Source organism: Phytophthora infestans, genomic scaffold (genome assembly GCF_000142945.1).
Source record: "Phytophthora infestans T30-4 supercont1.54 genomic scaffold, whole genome shotgun sequence".
Lineage (NCBI taxonomy): Eukaryota > Oomycota > Peronosporomycetes > Peronosporales > Peronosporaceae > Phytophthora > Phytophthora infestans.
Window position 1 is genome coordinate 583,269 of NW_003303705.1, and position 19,765 is coordinate 603,033.

A 19,765-nucleotide genomic window follows, 5' to 3' on the forward strand; every position below is an offset into this window, starting at 1 on the left:
ATATTCGCTTAGGATCCAGAACCAACCACGGGCGCAGAGTGAAGATCTTACTACTACTGCTCCACCTCCTCATCCCCACGTTTCGCCAAGACACTCAAGCTTCACCACTTGAACTCTTCGGCAGTTACCGAGAGAGCAAAATCCCGCCCTACCGACGGGTACACAAGGTGAGGAAAGTTCAGCAGAGCACGGATCATCGGGGGACCCCTACGTTAGTCGGTGTCTGGGCGCAGTTGGTAAGTTGGATCCAGCAATCTCGCAGATTTTGCTGATCCCGCTACGCCACAGCAGTATCACCGCCAGTCCCAAGGCCAAGTGCAATCTCAAGCACGAGAGCACGTTGACGGAGGCGGTCAACCTCAGAGGCCTGTGTCGGACCCGCAGCAGAAGCACGCGGACGGCAGTGGCGTTCAGAAGGCGCCGAGTACTCGTACTCGTACGAGGGCACTTCCGCCCCTGCTTGGCCGGAATGGGGAAGTCCACTTCCACGTTGAGTGGATCTTCCAGGTGCAACGGGCGTCGCGGTAAGCGACAGCTCCTCGTGAAGTGGAGAAGTCATGCTCACTCCGAGAAGTCGTGGGAGTCGATTGAACGGCTCCCGATTGACTGCCCGAAGGCTGTCGCAATCTGGGAACTGAAGCGGCGGCAGCTTCATAAGTAGTCCAGGGCTTCTTGCCCGAACGGGGTACGGACGTTGAAGACACTCCGTACCCGCGCTCATCATGAGCGCTAGAAGCCGCGCGCTTCAGGATGTCCCTTGGCAGCATGTGCTTGCTGACCATGTGGGCACACCGAACACGAAGATCACGCTAGACCAGGATGCGGGACAGCAGCTGATCTTCATGGAGTTCCCGTAACTCCGTGAATGAGTACTTGAGCGACTCCACCCAAGCCCAGAACATGTCCTCACAACAACACCAAGTGGGGCAGTTCTCGGGCAGAACCCAGCGGTAGCCCCAAAGAGGGTAGAGACCACCCCGGTTCTCGGGCTTCTTGCGACAAGTCGTAACGGCCTTAAGGGGGATGCGATGTGGCGCGAGAAGCACACACCGAGCAGCCTTCAAGTTGTCAACGAACAGCTGTTCTTTCTGAACAAAGGTACGCTCGTAAATACTCCTAGAGGTGTGGCTGCCCACAAGGCCACGAGGAGCAACGAGAAGCCCCAGGAATAGGTCAGCCCCAGAGCTCTCCTCGGGAGGCCAATGCCCTCGCGAGTTGATGGCAGCTCCCTACCTGAGGGGTGCACCACCGAACCCACAGACACACGCTGGGAAGCTTGGAAGTCCTCCTGCTGCTGGTCGAGATCATTCGTGATCTGTTGGGCTCAGAGATAGCGTCCTCTTCCTTCTCCTTCTCTTTCTCTTCATCCTATGAGCCGAAGAGGCCCGGTACCAAGTCTCCTTCTGCTCGCGGAGTGGAGACTTAGAGGCCGTACGCTTCTTAGAGGGCTTGGCGCCTTCGGCTTTGGAAGCCTTACCACGCGCAATACCCTCGGCAAGCGAGAGGCGTTTGCGAGGTGTCTCTTCCTCATCGTCACCAGCTTTGGGAGTGCCCTTGGCCTTGACGGCCGGACTCTCAGAGCACACAGACGTCCGGGGGCTGTGCTCACCTTGATCACTAGCAAACGACTGAACGCTGTCGTCCTCGTGCTCGCTGGGCACTGGGCTGTGCCCTCCCGCAGAGCCCGTAGGAGCATCGTGCGTGCTCTCGGACTCGGCTTCGTCCTCACTGCCAGAGTCGAACTCACGTTCTACGAACCGAGATCTCGGACGATTGTCTAGAGAGGCCGAGGGCGACAGGCTGCGGCACTTGCTTGTTCGCTTGCCCATAGCCTTGTCGCCCGATGAACCGATCGCCTCGGAGGCCACCTAAGTAGCCACCTGAAGTGCCGAGCCTTTGCAGTGAGGCTTAGTGCTCTTGGCTTGCGCCTTTCCGGCAGCTGCCTTGGAGCGTGTCTTCGCACCGCCCTTTGCAGTGCCACGCGGCATGGTAAACGGTCGAAGTGGGGACCAAGAAGAAGAGCGCACAGACTGCTGCTCGAGGCTCTAACTGTGAAGTGAGCCCCCTCCACGCTCGCGGGGCCAAGTCAATGTTTTTTTACTTTGAGAATGAAAGTTTGTGACGAACACTTCTCCATTCTGATTGGTCGGTAAACCGAACCTAAGTGGGGAGAATGTAACGGGATACGTAGCCCTAAGTGTATTCCTAGTTACGTAAAGTGTGACACGTCATATTTCGGGATATTTGGTACAAGGTACCAAGGTCGTCCAAAACCAACCATTGGCTAATGACATTGCATTTCTATAGGGGACTTATAGTTTGTATTAAACCCACGCTTTATCTACCTATAAATTTACTCAGTTTACATTCTACCTTAATTAGGTCACTTCGCTCTCTTTTGATAAAGAGGGGACCTGTGAATTGCCGTTCACTGAGAGTTTGTATACTCTCGGAAGCTAACTTCCTCTAGCGCAAGGTGCTGTGTGACCCCGTCACAGACCGGGTCACCCACCACGTAGGGGTGACTGACAGCCATCAAACGGTCTCATTCATCAAACCGACAGCTAGTGCTCAAGGTGATCGCTCCTGCAGGAAAGCAGCCGCGCAACAAGCTGACTGAGATAGAGCGCCGACTGTGCCAAGAATCACTCCTGAGCTCGCGGCACGCGCGCCGCTTTCGGCGAGCTGAGCAAAAGAAGGATTTTCGCCCGGCCAGTAAAAAGGCCGCACGAAAGGAGGATACCAAGCGCACTACAACAGCTGTGGAGAATTGTGAGTGAAGAAAAAAACAGTCGCGAGCCCCCAGTGGCAGAGTACGCAGTGTGTTAGTAAACTGAAGCAGATGCAAAAGGGGTAGCAGGAACGGGGAACGAGGCTAAGGATGTTGGAGAAGTGCTAGCTGATATTGTGGTTTCTACTATTGCGTCTGACGCAGAGGTTACGACACGTGCGTCCGTGTCACCTCCGGCTCCGACACAAACGCAGCCTATTTCACGAAACCGTCGTCGAGCGGTCCTTCAAGAAGACAGTGCGAGTGACGAGGAGTCGCTTGGTGACGACCCAATGTTCAGCCCCGCACCTCTGGTGGAGTGTATTGGGAATGGGGATGCTAATCGGATGGCCAGTGGCGCTGCAGTGTACCAGCTTGAACTCCGACGAGGACACTTCCCTCCAAGAGGAACAAGAATCCGAAGATGATGACGACGATGGTGATTGGGTAGAAGATTGGGATATTGGAGATCTGACAAATGGAGAGGCAGAAGAAGAGACGGTGAGTCTCCCGGAATCGGTGTGCCGCGGCGAGGGACAAGCAGAGAATATCCAAGATGTGAGCGGACGGGTGGGAGTATGGTATGTTATGTTTGCGATGTCCAACATAGCGCATTCGAGTGTGACTGCTGTCGAACATAATAGCTAACGTTTTTTTTGTTTTTGGTATTTGCAGATCCTACAAAGTTTGGCCCTGACCCGGGGGATCACAGCCTTTATGATGGGCCATACGGACCAAGAGATAGTGTAATGGAGGTGGCAGACGACGCCCTGGCTCTTCTCTTTTACTTTGTGCCTTCAAAACTGTGGAGTCAAATTGCTGTGAAGAGTAATCGGTATTACACGCAGTTGATACCACAGCGTGCTCGCACAATTCGCAACCAGCAGCGTCGAAATGGTGGTGAGGTTGAAGAACTAGGTGATATCCGTCGACGTCTTTCTCGAACCGCTGACATTGAGCCATGGGAGATTCTACGTGTTGTGGGGTTACAGATTGCTCGTATGCTGATGCCAATACGGAAGGGGATCGCTGCACACTGGAATACTAAACAAGTTGGAGCTCTACCTACAAATCGGTTCAATCTCGTCATCTCAAAGAACCGATTCTATCATGTGATGGGGTTTCTGCATTTCTCCAACAAGAAGTCGTCTCGAGCCAGTACGGATCGAGCGTGGAAAATAAGACCGATGTTAGATGTGTTACAGCGGACATTTTCACGTGGATACGAAGCACCTCCTGTTGTTTGCTTTGATGAAGCCACGCTGCTTTCCCGCTCGCGCTACAAATCAGCTCGGCAATTCAGCAAAGATAAACCGCACAAATGGGGGACGAATATTTTTGTTGCTGTGTAAGCAAATTTGCTTACTGCATGATGTAGATACGTGAGCTGCGGCTCACCTTTTGTTTTGTACAAGTCCTATGTTGACGAAAGGCAACATAAGGATCTAGCATGTTATTGGTTGACAACATAACATTAACATACACTTTGTGATTAATATTTTTTGTAGGATTGAAGTATACCAAGACCCATTTACGAACTCCAGTCCAGAAAGACAACAACATTGGAGAAGCCGCAGTGCTGAGAAATATGCTGGCTTTGTATCCACCCACGCCCTCATCACCATGGATGTTGGAGGCTACCGACCGTTTTTACACGTCCGTTACGCTTGCGTTGGAGATGCTACACTATCGTATGTACTTGACGGGTACGATCCAGATCGATATAGCTGGGTTTCCAAAAGGAGTCGTCACAAAGAAGGAATTTAAGACTGTGAACAAAGTTGGGGAGATGGTGCCTCCGCAAGGCACGATCAAGATAACGCAAAACCAGCAATTCCCTCAAATAACGACAGCGATGTGGATGGGTCGTACTCCCGTACACCGCCTGTCTGGCGGGGATAGCCGGGCTACTGACACTCTTAGTAAGTTTGCTGACATCTTTGTTTTTTTTTACAATTTCTAACATGTTTTTGGATGTGTGGAGAGTCCGCGGCGAGGTGCAGCCGGTACCAGCCCCAGAGTTGGTACGTGATTACCACCGCTGGATGGGAGGTGTCGATGTATCGACCAGCTCCGGATGCAGCGATACAGTATCCAGTTATGATACAAGACAAGGAAGTACTACAGGACGCTTTTATTAGGCCTGCTCGATATGGCGTTGGTGAGCGCATATATTGTTTTTCGCCACCACCGAAAGCTGAACAATAGGTGCCCGGCTAATCATTTCGTGTTCTTCGAAACACTCATGGAGCAGCTACTCGCAAGTGATTCAAAGGCGACTTACGCGGCTATCGAGGTGAGCACCAAGTTCGATATATTCAACAAAACCGTTTGGTTTAGCCACTGAGATAAAAAATAATTACACTGTATGCTGCATATTTGAATAGAGGGTAACTCAAGCGCGAGACAAAACGGCAGATTCTCCATCGCTGTCAGGATCAGTACGGTATCATATGAAGGTGACGCGGCACGTATTGATGGTGGTCATCGGCTAGAGGAGAGCCCTGACACTGTCGACGGCGAGCAAGGTGTGAAGTGGCGCCAAAGCTCGTGTCAAGTGTGCGTGATCTACAACGTGCAGCCAATGCATTTTACAGCGTATTTCCACCCCGAGTGCTCGGACGACAACAAACGTTGCGCTGCTAACCGCTTCATCATGCGTGTGGTATGTATCTCTAACCTAGATGTGTTGAATTTGAAGAACATACCTTTGTAATGTAGCTCGAGAAGGGAAGGACAAGACATGCTTCAGTATGGCACACGGACTGGAGCAATGGACTGAACATCCCGCGGCTACTGTTGGACTAGCACAAGCTGCGCCATCGCCTACCCCCGTCGCGCCCGGGAAAGAAGCGTAGACGCCGAGTATCGGAGGCTGGCTAAGCGCGTAGTGGTTATGTCGCCGCCGAGCAGAGCGACGGAAATGCTGATGAGTCGACTGGAAACGCGGGATGGGATGAAGCGTAGTTAACACGGTCTCTTCCCTGCCTGCTGTGGTGGCTGATCTGCTTCGGGTGCTTGCAATCACTTGAAACAAAACAAAATATCCCTTTCCATTGGTAAATATTATGTTGAGTACCGTTGCTGGACGTTTGCAACAGCATAAAACATCGTATATCAGTAAAAAGGGCGCTGCTTATGTTTTCAAGCTAGCGTTACTAAATGAACCGACGTATTGAGACTACATATAAGGATTTATGTTGGACGTGAAGTGACCGTCCTAGCACGTACTCTCCCCAAACCCTGAACTTCCTAGAGCCACATACAAATAGCCATATAACGTAATTTGCCAGTTGAGTGCCTGATTTGGGCATGTTCAAAAGGTGCATCTAGCAAAAAAGGCACCAATTGTTGTTTGAATTGGGTCTTTGGAAATCAAAAAGGGAAAACCAACGCATCTAATACTTATTTTTGCGTTTTTTACAAACGAACATGTGAGGAGCAATGGCTAGTCACAAGTGAAAATGGAATTTGAGGCTATCAGTTTTGTGCACGGTTCTGGCTATCGACTAAAGCTTACCCTGAAGCAGCATCTCCTTGGTTATAAAACGCCCTACAAACCCCACGGCGCGTCGTGAGCGTTTGCCTTTAGTGCGAGGTGCTGGTGGCAGCTGTAATATGCTGCTACGTATATCTTCTTGAATTTCACGCTTTCGCTTGAGCCATGCAGCCCTTCCAATGTCTCCGCGTGCTTGACCGCTCGCAAACAGTCGTAAACGAGCCTGCATACTAGGCAAGGATGGTGGATAGATTCCCGTGGTTCTGAAGCCATTTACAGCGTTTTCAGGGCTTGTCATCACCGCGTTACGATACGCATGGCACGCTGTCTCGATGGCATCCGATTTTGCAATAGTACAGTCCGAACTGTGCAGCATTTTGGCTTGTAAAGTAGATTTCACCATGCTCTTGAAAGGCTTGAAAACAGCCACGTCAAGAGGCTGATAGAGGTGAGTGGCATTTGGAGGGAGGCCGATGAGCAAAATTCCTCTGTGTGACCAAACGGAAACTTCACCTGAAATAAATTAACCCGTCAAAATTGATTAATACCAAATCCTTGTTATTAATTAAAATAATTCCAATAAAATATAATAGCACTTACCGATTTCGACATGAGTCGAACTGTTGTCCAGGACCAGCACTACGGGACGCTTCACGTTGTTGCTTGTCAAATACGAGTCAAACGTCTTCATCCAGAGCTTAAATATACCGGTATTACTGAAACTTTTGGGTGCACCAGTCACAGTTGTGTTGTCAATGGATATGGCAGCCATTTCCTCTCGATAAATCCTCTGCCCCGGCAAAATAAGCAAGGAAGGTACTGTGTCGCCTGCCGCATTCACAGCAGCTACCACGGTCATGTGAAATTTTGCCTTAGACTCTTGTGTCCACACATTGGACGACCCTTTCAACGCCACAACCTTCCGCGTAGATGCCTTCGGCATAAACGCCGTTTCGTCCATGTTGAAAACGCGACTCTTATCCAGCTTATGCTCGATAACAAACTGCGCCATAGTGTAGAAGAAGAGCCCCTGCTTCAACGTTATTGCGGACGCGGGCGATCTGCTGAGGGACCCGAGGTGTCAGCTGTGGGTGCCTCCCTAAGAAACGTCGGTACCAGCCCGCCGTGAGCGGCGTCGCTGGTTCTGTCGAGCGAGTTGGCATGGGCAGCGTTGCAATGTAAACTTCGTTAGCCTTGGCCAATATGGCAGACGGCTCAACAGGTAAGCCAACTCGCTGCATAGCACACACCCATTCCACCAGGTCATCTTCTAGCTCCATAGGCGACGTCGGCTTGGTCCCACGACAACTGCCCGTCAGATCATTTCCTTATCTCTGCTCTTTCGCCTTCTTGAACAACGTTCTCAACGGGATGTTGGTCATGCGCGACACAACAGCATATTTCTCCCCTTTAGTAACTCTTTTGAGACCTATGAGGAGGTCTTCAAGCGTGTAGGTTCCCCCTCGGCGCAGCGTTGTAGACTCCACGTCTTCGTCGTCTGCTCCCATGGCTTCGTGGCTTGTGAATGAATGGGCTGCGGTTGGTCAGAATCGAATACCCTTTTAAAAAATGATGAGTCGGATTAATGTGGATTATATTCAGTTGGTTGTGGAAAAGCGTGCACTGCTGTGACTTAAATGAGATCAACCAATCCAATTGCACATTTTTGATTTTAAGCATTACAACTGGAAGAAATTCTGCATCGTGCACGTAATTGGCATCACGCACTCAACTGGCAAATTACGTAAAACGTATATGGGGCGATGTAAAATATACCCTCGTTAATAAGGCCGGGAACTAAGGGGTTAAGAATCAGTTTGTTTTATCATTAATCCGAATATCGGCTGCCAGTCTCACTGGCTGACGAAGCGGAAGCAGCCTTACCACCACAGCAATTCGAGCAGAAGCCAAACCCAGAGACTAAGCTGGAAGCGCTTACAATAATTTTACTAAATTGGGAAAAGCGCGAGCCCAATGAGGCGATTGCAGAGCATGGGAATGACTTGGTTTCACTAAATCGAGACTCTGGGGCTCTAACCATTGCGCTACAAGCATGACGCGAGACGGAATATCAATGGAAGAAACTAACGACCACACCGAGAATCTTTCTAACATTTGTGTCATAAACGTAGTATTCGTTGGCGGTGCACCTATTGTTGTGATTGTACTCTTACCGTAACTTGGTATCAGAGACGATAGGGCATCTCCACCTGCAATGTATAAAACTAAATGTACTTTGTCAGCCGCCGTGTGAAAGGGCAGTATTGCACCTGTGGGTAGCTCAAGCAAATGAGTAAAATGAGCTCTCTTCCCTCCAGCGTCAGCCAACCAACTATGGAGACCAATAGCAGCGCCCTCAAGTTGTTCCACCTGTTGGATGGTGATGAAGATGACAGCATAGTAGCTGTCTTGGCCGCGAACGTCTAGGTTTATATTCAGCAGCCTGCGCGTGGCTCAACAGCCACCCGCTCACCCAATGTCGGCCGTGGACTGCTCAAGGCCATGACCGTCTCATCCGGTACAACTTCGCGAATGATCCGGTGTATAGCGAGCGCACATTCCGTTGCCGCTTCCGGATGCGTCGGCATCTTTATTTAGCGCGTGGTTCGTGCTGTAGAGAGACAAGACAGCTATTTTAATCGTCGCTGTGATGCTGCTGCAGGCAAGATAGGGCTGTGAGGATTGCAAAATACACGGCTGCGATACAGTAGCTTGCCTATGGCTTGCCTGCGGACGCAGTCGACGAATACATTCGGATTGGAGAAAGCACCGCGATCAAACATCTCAAACGTTTCTGTGCTGCAGTAATTGCTGAATTTGGAGATGAATACTTGCGTTTACCGACTGAGAATTATGTTCGCCGGCTACACGCGATGCATGGAGAGCGAGGATTTGTTGGTATGCTGGGAAGCCTAGCCTGCATGCACTGGAGTTGGAAAAACTGTTTTACAGCTTGGGCGGGGCCGAATGAAGGCAAGGAAAAGTCGCCAGCTATTGTTTTGGGGCTGTTGCATTGCAGAATTTTTGGATTTGGCACATGTTCTTTGGAATGCCAGGATCTCATAATAACATTAACATGCTAGATCGATCCCCCCTGTTCTTCCCATTGCCTAATATGCAATCACCGCAATGTAGCTACCAGATCACCGGTAATTCGTATGATCTGGTCTAATATTTGGCAGATGGCAAGTGACTTTCATTTGTTTATAATGTCAAAAGAATTGCTATTCTAAAACTGACTAAATTTTGCTTTTGCAATACAGGAATCTATCCACAGTGGGCAACGTTGTCTATTGCTGCTTCATAATCACACATGGAGCGACGTTGTTCTCAGTGCCAAGAAGGAGCTAGGAAGAATGTCGAATGAGCCTTTGGAGGGCTCCAGTTGAAATTTACGATTGTCGGAGGTCCTTCAAGGTTTTGGAGCCAAGAAGATCTTGCTGATATTATGAAGGCGTATGTTATTTTGCACAACTTAATAGTAGAGGACGCGCATGGCGAGGACCTTTCACACGAGTGCGATGGACAAACACATCTTCAGCCATCACGTGAGCTTTCCGCAGATTGCTCTGTTTCTGTAGCCCAATATCGATCAATCCGGTGCCCCCAACATCACAACCAGCTACGGGACGATTTGGCAGTCCCGACGGAGGTGTTAACTCGTCACAGCCCCGCACCTCGCGCAATACCAGCCGCGCGTCGATACCGAGTTCGATGGCTTGGATATTCCAAGGAGGAAGACACATCGGAGCTTCGTGACCATTTCCTTCGTGATGTTCCAGACGTCGTATGCGACTACTAGACCAAGCGCAATGACGTCGGGGGGTAGCCCACGGGCACGACGAACGAGAGCATTAAAGTGATCATGTGGAGCGATGCTGAGGCAGCGACGGCGTCCCTGTCCTTGGTCTGTAACAGCGCCGGCATGAGCCGTGACGAACACTGACACAATTTGTCAGTGCAAGGATGATAATACAAAACCACCGGTGACCAGTTGGTTGCCAGCCCGACACACGACGACTACGTCGCAGTGGATTCGATTACCAGGACCGACATCGTGGTCAGCAAGTACATGTTTCTAGTGACACCAGCGATGACAGCGCGATTCTCACGTTGCTCAAGTGCTGATTTCTGTCGGCACGTCTCACCTCTATGAGCTGTCCAAAGACGTTCCGCAGCAAAAGAACACTCGCGTGTGCGTAAGTGGATCCGCCCGGTGGGAATCGAACACGGACGTCCTGACTGGAAGCCACACGCTTGACCACTGCGCCACGAAGACGCCTTCGTGGGGTTTCTCGCGACCGTGATCCAAGTTCCACAAGCTTCAAATCTTCCACGTCGCATGTGCGCTGGTTGCTTTGTCGCTGTGTGTCTCGGGCGTAGGTAGGCGCGTTGTTGGTCTTCGCAGTACATTCAGATCTCGTGGCGCACCTGCCGATCCTGGGGTTGCCCTTGTTACCACCACTACCTTCGCGCTGGCGTCGCCGCTGTCCGCGCTGTCTCCGATGTATCCGCTTCGTCGTTTTTCTTATTTTTTAAATGCGTTCCGTGTGATTTTGTTGCGTAAGAAAACCTTAGAGAGGAGGGTGATGTAATGGGTTCAGCCCCAATTATATATATTTCTTGATATATTACATAAGTAGGCAAAGTGGCATACGGGTAGCGTGTGCCAGTGTGTCATCACCTGATTGGTTAATAGTGCTGAGACAGACCCACTTATTGACGAATCAGGTGCTAAACTGTTTTTGAGAGTCTCCCGGTCGGAGACAGGTCATAACAGCAACATTAGGTATTGTGCCAGTTACGTGCCACGTTAGAAAGTCCTAAATTTGAGTCAACATTACTTTTCATCGAGATGTCCTATTTCATCGACAAAGGCACTCATAAAACTTGCTCTTTTTGGGCAAATTAAACCAAAGAACTGTAATATGCTGCCTACTTTGGGTCACAAATGACTATTTTTTGAAAAATAGGGGTTTGCCAGTTTCCTGCTCCTTTTCGTTTAGAAATTTATTTGAGTACAAATAAATTGAGCCTTACCAAGATCAAATCGATTCAACAAACGTTGTTTTAGACAATTGAATATAAGAGCAAACCAAATTGTGATCTCTAACTAGCTAACATTATTGACACGAAACTGGCTGAGTGCGTCACTGGCACAGTACCTTAACAGAAATATCAGTCTTCTTTTTACCTTCTTGTAAAAACCCTCTGCGAGCCAAGGGCACATCACTTTAAAGTAGCTCAAGTGGATTTTGGACGACTTCCGCAACTGATGAAGACCAGGTGAGCCACCATGGACGACATCAGCGGCGCAGAGAACGGCGTGGTGTACCAGGTAACCACACGGGAGAAAACGTACGACATCGAGCCGTGAGTACGTGAAGATAAAACGCCCCCACGCTTTAGTGGAGGCACGGCTCAAGACTGGTTGGAGTAGAGCCACAAGTTCGTGCGTCTGTGTCAGCTCAAGACGTGGACGCAAGAAGAGAATGGCGTGAATATGGTGTTGGAAATTCCACGTGACCTCTAGCTACAAATGTAGTTCGGGAGCTCATACAGCAATACGTCTGCTAGGATAGCATACGATCGTTCGGTCGGACCTGAAGCCCCCAGTTCTGCCCTTGCACAGGGACAGACTAGACATTGTAAGCTACTTATATAGGCCAGCCAGTAAAAATAACAACACACTATTGGCACGAGCAAAGCTCGCATCTGTTTCGAATCCTCGTGGTCCCAACAGCGGAAGGGTACCAGGCACGGGTAAGCCTTTTACGAGGGCACCGAGTGTTCAACACTCGGCTGGAAAAATAAAAGGGATGCAATGCAAGCACTCCCAGCCGTGCAAATAGGCAACAATAAGCCGTCACGTAAAACCTCCCGATACAAATTGGCCAATACACACACAAACCCTTGGCCTTGCCGGATGAACCCTCGCTACAGAGCTTCGAGTTCACCGACAGGCATAACACACTCAAATAAGCTTGACCAGACGCTTACCTTGAAGCCGGACGTCGCTCTGTGTGCTTGAGTAGAAATTCTGCTCTGTATTTATGTTTGCCCTTTCGAGCCTATTCCTAACACGAAGTTCAATTGGACGCAGGGACAGACTATTCCGATGGAACTTGGGGGTCGACCCGCTCGGCTGTTGCATACGCGAACTCTCCTCTCGGCATGTTCTTCTATTTCTAACCAAAGGAGAATTGCCAACGAAACTAATCAGTACCGACATCAAACGATCGGTGCTGTCGCAGCTTCCCGTCGAGCTAAAATTCACGCACGTCAGGTTGCAGCCCACGAGTGAGTGTTCCGAGATTAGAAAAGTACAAAGAATGCCTGAACAAGCTCAAGCAAATTCAGCCACACGCAATTGTGGACGTGGTAGCTCTACTAATAGGCCGAGCCATTCCTCCTATTCCGGATGGTCTTGCCAAACCCTGGTAGATTGATGAAGATGGAGCTATTCCTCGGAGAACATTTTCGAGATTCATGAAGCGCAATAGATTCGAGGCAATCATGCCGTTCCTGCACTTCAACAGTAACGAAGACGAAGAAGCGCATAGGGATAAGACTTGGAAGATCAGGCCGCTCTTACATACAGTGGAGAAGCCATTTCTGCGAGGCTATCGCCTCGGAAAGGTGATATCCTTTGACGAAGGCATGATGCCAAACCGCAGTACGTTTTAATCTGATGCGAGTACTCATGCCGGACAAGCCCAGCAAATAAGGAACCAAGTTTTACATGACGTGTTGCGCCGAGACCGCATACTGCTCAAGGTGATCTTCTTTCTTTTTGTCTAGAATTATCATATTCTGCGTGCTACAGAACAACTAACATGCGCTTATGGTATAATGTATTCTACTAATTTAGAGTGGATATTTGCTGTGGACCAGACAAAAATAAGAAGCAGAAAAAACAAAACAAATCATGACACTCTGGGACTTGGGTCTATGACCGTCGTGAGGAACGTATCCACGGCGCTCACCGGCCAGCCGGCAAAACGACTTGTCGTCACGGACAGCTACTACGCATCCGTATCACTGAGTCTGAAGCTACTTGAGATGGGGTTGTATCACGTCGGTACTACACATGTGGATCGGTTAGGCTGGTGCTCGCTTCAGTTCAGGCAGAAGCCGAGACCGAAGAAAATACCACGAGGTACTTACCGCATAGCATATACGCGTGACCATCGTCAGCTTATTGCACTTAACAGGATTGATTTAAAACCGGGAGCATGCTGGCGACAGGGTGCAGTGCAAACCTGACAAGCGTTAATCGCACGTAAAAGGACGGCAGCCGCAGTACAGTATCTTGCCCACAGCTGGTCGTGGACTACGGCCTCGGCATGGGAGGCGAAGACGTCCACGATCAGCTCAGGCTGCAGCGTTACAGCATGCAGAAGTGCATTGAAATACTACCGACAGACATTTATATGCATTGTTGACATGGCAATGGTGAATGGATACATTGTCCTATGTATTACGCTCAAGCAAAAATGGTGTTACTCCGCCAACCCACGCCAATTATTTGCGCCGGTTGCAACACCAGCTGCTGGCGCTGCAAACAATCCATTTTGAGACCCATTTGATTGTCGAAGACCTGATGAATGTACCGATTCAACGCCTGAAGCACAAGTTGGTGAACACAGCTGACTTCTATTCTTCGAACAACCAAGCGACGAGATTTCTTTTGTAAAGTGTGTTCGGCGTTCTCGGCCACGGACAAGAAGGCCTTCGAAACAAGCTATTACTACGAGGACTGTAGCTCAATCTTTGGCGGTCGGGTGCCGCTTCGCGATAATATCAGACACAAGGATGAAGGGAGCAAAACTACATGGTACGAAGTGTGGCACGAAATCTGGAACAATGGTAAGGTTATTCCACCTGAGCTTAAGAAGAAGATCCGATTCTGCAAGCGAAAGGAAGAGGAGATGTAAGTGAGATTAAACGCATGAGTGAGACGCACTTGTATGGTTTCGTTGGCACCTTACCGTGGCCTCCGCTGGGAGAAAATCGCCCCGTTCCTCCTCACTAACCGCTAGTTAGAAACCAGGCATTTTTCTCCCCTTCGTGCATGTTCGTGCGACCCACTTCCACCGTAATGGTTGGGTTTAGCTTATCGCTCGACTACTGCAAAATTGACAGGTGTTTTAGACATGCATGTTTTGGCTCTATTTTAACATGAAACCAGCCAATAGACGATTGCTACTCTGCGAGAGTAGCAGTACTATCACCAACACATTGGTGATACTATGTCCACGTTCATCGCTGTTTTGTGCTTGGCTTGCCTGGTCCTTACCCATAGCATGCGGAGGGGGTTACAATACCATAATTTTCGCAGGCTTGAAAGTTTACTTTAATTGAGATTTTCTTACTCTATATAATACAGAATAAAACATTGGGCTAGAAGGATTAAGCTATATTAAGACTCTGATCAGGTGACGCGGAGGCGTTGGCGCCAGCGGTGGAATGGCCACAGGTCGCGGAGCTAAGTGCTCGAGATGCAGGAGCAAATCAAGCTGAACGTTCAGCCGAGCGACTGAACGCTCAATGTCCGAGACTTGGTTGTGACTCAACTGTGGTGACTGCAACCTATCCACAAGGTGGATCATCGCTTTGAGATCGACCGATGGGCGGTGGACGTGAGCGCTCGCGTTGTGGACGCCGCCGTCGAATGGGCGTAGACGCCGCTCCGGCAGGTGCTGACTCTCCCCGCGAGAACCGGCTGAGGCTAGGTATCCTTCCCCCCGCTCTGCTCGATGGCATGGTGAGCTCCACTATCACGTGGAACGCGATGTGGCGTAGCGTAGACGCAAGGGTCGTACCCAGTACTTTGTGAAGTGAAGGGGTTACCCTCACTCATAGAAATCATGGCTGTTTGAGGTTATCCTTCGGCAAGATTGTCCTGACGGTGTGGACGTTTACTACTGGGCACATCTTGTGCCGAAACGCTACCATGGCGTGCTACAGCGTGGCCAGGTGCTGGGTGCTCCCATTAGAGTGAGGAGCGAATAGGTCAGTAGCTGCGCTCAGGCTCTGACCAGTGGCTGCAGCAGCCAGCTCGTACGTATGAGCGGTGCTCGCAGCAGGAACAGGAGGTGGAGAGACCTCGCGGTGTTGGGAACGTGGTCCCGAAGAAAGTAGATGCTTCGTGTTGTGTTGAACAAGGTTAAGGCACACGCGTCCCTATAGACGCATAGTTGTTTTGGAATAACTTGCTTGATGAGCGTGATCCAAGTGTGGATGCGCTGTAACAGCGAACGTGGTGTGTCCTAGACGGAAATCAAACTACTGCCCTTTGCTTTCCAGGCTGGGGCTCTACCATTGAGCTATAATAGCGATGTCCGTAAGTTAGTCCGAGTACGGACTACGCATGGTATGAGAGGGCTGCGTCCCGGTGGAATCGAACAACCGACCTGTGGCTTCCAAAGCCAACACTCGACCACTGAGATAAAGGGCGATGTCCTTAGGCTTGTCCATTCTAGGACAACAGTTCATGGAGCGAGAGGGCTGTGCTCTGGTGAATTCGAACCACCGATCTTTGGCTATCAAAGCCAACGCTTAGCCATTGAGCTAAAAGGGCGATGCTCTTAAGCTTGTTCATTCTAGGCCAATCGTTCATGGAAGGAGAGGGTGACACTCTCGTGGGTTTGAACCACCGACCTATCACTTGTGAAGCGAGTGTGCAACTGCTGAGATGTTGGCGATGGCTCGAACGAGTCAAGAGCCTAGCGCTAAGCGATTTACAGCTCTTGGAGTAGGCGCGGAGCGCGAGCGTAGGTCTGGGACAGCTTGAGAACAAGATGCGCGGTGTGCTTGGAGTATTGGACCGTGGGCCGACGACGAGAAGTTGGCGATCAACGATGCGTAAGCGTTTGTGAGCTCGCGGAGATGTACAACGCTGGTGCGACGTGTTTAAACATTGCCGTCATGACAAGACGAGTCCTCACTGAGGAAGTTTCGAGAACATGAATGTTATCATCTTAGTGGGGGAGAGGGTAACGGGGTTACATGGTGTGAAACACACAGGGGTACGGAGTACCCAGAGAGTCAAGAAACTATCAGTACATTAGTCGGATAGGGTAACAATATATCTCAGTAAGTTGACTGAAAGCCTCACGTCATCTTACCTCTCTAGTGGAGTGTGTTGTCTGTCCGTAAGTCCGTCCGAGGGTAGGGCTAATAAAACTCACGCTAATGCGGGCGTTCTACTGGCTGCCGAGCGCAGCGAAGGCGGCGTCGATAGGCTAAAGTCGCATTATGTGGTGTACACACTCTATGAGGTCAACACATCGTACTTAAATGCAGCGTTCAAATTTAATTTTGCTCTCATTTTCAGCTGCGGCTTGCAAGGCCACGCAAAGGGCGCTGCCTGTGCACCCTTTAATTAGCATTAATAGGAGGCGCCGACGTGCACACACATACAGTATCGTCGTACGAGCTGTTGAAAGTTTTTGTAGGCCCTGGTGACTTATATTTAGGCCTCAATCGAAACTTTAGTAGCTAGTGGATATAGAATGATATTTTAGGCTTCATAGTACTTTTCTAAAAATTAAACTTACAATACTGTTTCGAGTAGTACTATTATCAAGAAATTTCATTTTTTTCCTTGCAGCTATTTGTAGTAGTAGTACACATAATTGTTATATTAGCGTTAAATAATAAATCACAATTTTACTAATACTATTAATAATGTGAAAATTTTAAAATATGACAATTGTGGCTTACACCCCTGCACCCCACACTGCCTCCGGGAGAAATATCACCTTCCTTCGTATTTGCGCGCGTAGTGTGTGACCTTAAGATATTATGTGAGCTTTCCAACAATATATGTTGCGTACATCAAACAAAATGGGAACAGCGTTTGTGATCAAGTTTGCGCGGAGGCACGTGACTCAGCAAGAACACGAAACACGATGAAACACCGACCCACACTATGTAGACGCTGGGATAGAAGAGCAACACGAAGCACGGAAGGCCATGGACGATGCTAGATGACTTAGCCGATGCAAACCACGAATTGTATACGTAGCGTGAAAAACGGAAGATCACGCGGCCATGAAAAGTACAGAAGGGCAAGAATATGACGGGAGAGTACGGGCCACGGGAGATAATAAAATATATAGACACCCCAGCATGCTGAAAAGCACAGCTACGGAAGAGCACGGACGTAAGAAGTTAGGGTAGAGCCTGGATGTTAGAAGCCACGGTAGAACACGTAACTGTAAGAGTGCACGGACAGGAATTCTCCCATAACACCACAGTAGAACACGGAGCACAGTCGACCGACCAAACAAGAGCAGCGGTTGGAACACGATGGGGTGACGACGATGGCACACCGCAGAGTACAATGTCATTATAGGACACGATAAAACACTGGCAACGCCGATGCACTACAATACCATAGAGAGCATTACCACACCGCGATTGCTCGATAGCAGAATTATGCGGTCGATGGAACCTCACGAGGAGAGCACGACAAACGGGCAACGGAACAATACGACTGCGTGGAGGCACCAATCCACGGAATAGCACCCGTAGTCTAGAGTACTGGCAATGGGAGGCCGACGCTTATGCGCATTAATATCCAATAGTAGGACGGCGGACCAGCCAAGAAATAACGGTAGAAGGATCCGGGAGATCACGATTCCACAACGTGGAGCATGGTATTAGCGTAGAACATGATAGCATGAGCAAAACATATATACTATGCGAGCACGATTGCATAGACAACAGAGCCACACTGCGATTGCACGATAGCGCGATAATGAAGCCTCACCAGGAGAGTACGATACAAGGGCGACGAAACAACAGGAGCGCGTGGAGGCATTAAACCACGGAATAGCACCCTTCGGATAGCGTATTGGCAACGGGAGGCCAACGACCACGAAAAACTACGTACCACGAAACCGGTGCAACCCACGTAAACGTTTGAGAACAGAGAATAGGTAGCAGCCACGAAAGAGACCGTACTAAAGAGAATGAACCCAAAAGAGAGAGAGTGTAATTACTAAGCAGAGTGTGCCACGGGTGAGCAGGAAACCACGAAGCCAGGAAGATCACATAAGAGCGCCGGCCACTGAAGAACATGACATCCAACCTGTAGTACGGGGTAACGGAAGCGTACTAAACCACGATATTATACGGGTCCGGGTGAGACTACGGAATGGTAAGTGGTTAAGTACACGAGGCCAAGACCTACTGGGGTGAACGACGCTCACAAAGTACGCGACACCAAGAAACACTTAAATTTGCGGCCACCTCATCTTCAACAAACCATGCCACTCCGCCGCGTAGCGGCGGCGAACGGCTAGTGCATTTAATCAATGCTAGCACGCTGTCCGTCCGTCCGTCACACAAAACGCTCAGATTTTAGAGCTTTCCCATTGTCTGGCGAGCGGAGCGAAGGCGGCTCCGAATAATAAAATATGATTATGTAGCTTACATCATTAAATTGATGTGATTCACAGTTTACATATGGCGATTTTCACACGGCTATCCATTTTCCTAAGGCGGCATCGTTTTATAATAATAAGATGTACTATTTTAATAAAGCCGTTATTTTTAATATTCGAGTGCTATCGCTTGCTTTTAATGCTGCAAGGGGCTAAGCGTACACGTAGCAATACACGTTTCCGAGGACATGTTTTTAATATACGTACATGTAATGCGCTGTACCCTATCGATTCTGACCGAGTTATGCACCGGCAAGCTACGACGACAATTATCGACTAGAATAATAACCGTGATTGCTGTGTTGTAAAAATAAGTAACCTAAATGGTTTCTATGCGTAACGGCCAAATCGTAGTACAACAGTAGCTGGCAGCAATAGATGTGACTAGTCCTAAGAATAAAGCTAAAACCGTTGTGGCTTGAGCCATTAGTCTAAGAGGGAGCAAAAAAAACTCATATGTGCTGGTGACAATTATTACTGTAAGCGAAATAAATTTGGCCTTTGTTCTCTAAACGTTGTTTAGACAGCAAAAATGGATACTATTAAACTGGAGGAGTCGCCGACAAGGGCGTAGGATAAAATTTTAAATTGAGCGGACAGACAACAGCACAACATGGGATGCGTAAACTATGGTTGGTTAATTAGACCCCATTAAGAAACGTTAAGCCTAGAGTATAATTGTTCGTTAAGTCATTCTGGAATCTTAGTTAAACGACTAAATAAAAACCTCTGAGGCCAACAACAGCAAGGCATCTTGCGACGCATTATCATAGTGTTTTAATCATAACTGGCAGGTTTGAGTGTCCAATGACTTTTGAATCAGCACAAAATGAACGCACTTCAATGCATTAATAATGTTTCAGTTTGAATATTATTTTTAGCTTTCATCGAGTTTGGTATGAGACGTGATCAATCTTCAGTTAATTACAAGCTCAAACAAGTAGTACACGCGGGTGTTTAGTGCAAGCTGGACAAGCCATTACTATCCTTTGCATTGATGCATGCCAAGTTTCATAGCGGAAATGGCCCATGATATCGAGC

The 19,765-nt window shown here is 49.1% G+C and overlaps 2 non-coding genes across 2 annotated transcripts; both read right to left on the bottom strand.

Annotated features, from left to right (window-relative positions):
- Window positions 1-15,659: 15,659 nt before the first annotated feature.
- On the bottom strand, window positions 15,660-15,728 carry PITG_29277. Its single transcript has one exon. It is a non-coding gene; the product is annotated as a tRNA-Pro (tRNA).
- A 52-nt stretch (window positions 15,729-15,780) lies between these two features.
- Window positions 15,781-15,852, bottom strand: PITG_29278. The gene has a single exon. It is a non-coding gene; the product is annotated as a tRNA-Ser (tRNA).
- Window positions 15,853-19,765: the final 3,913 nt, after the last annotated feature.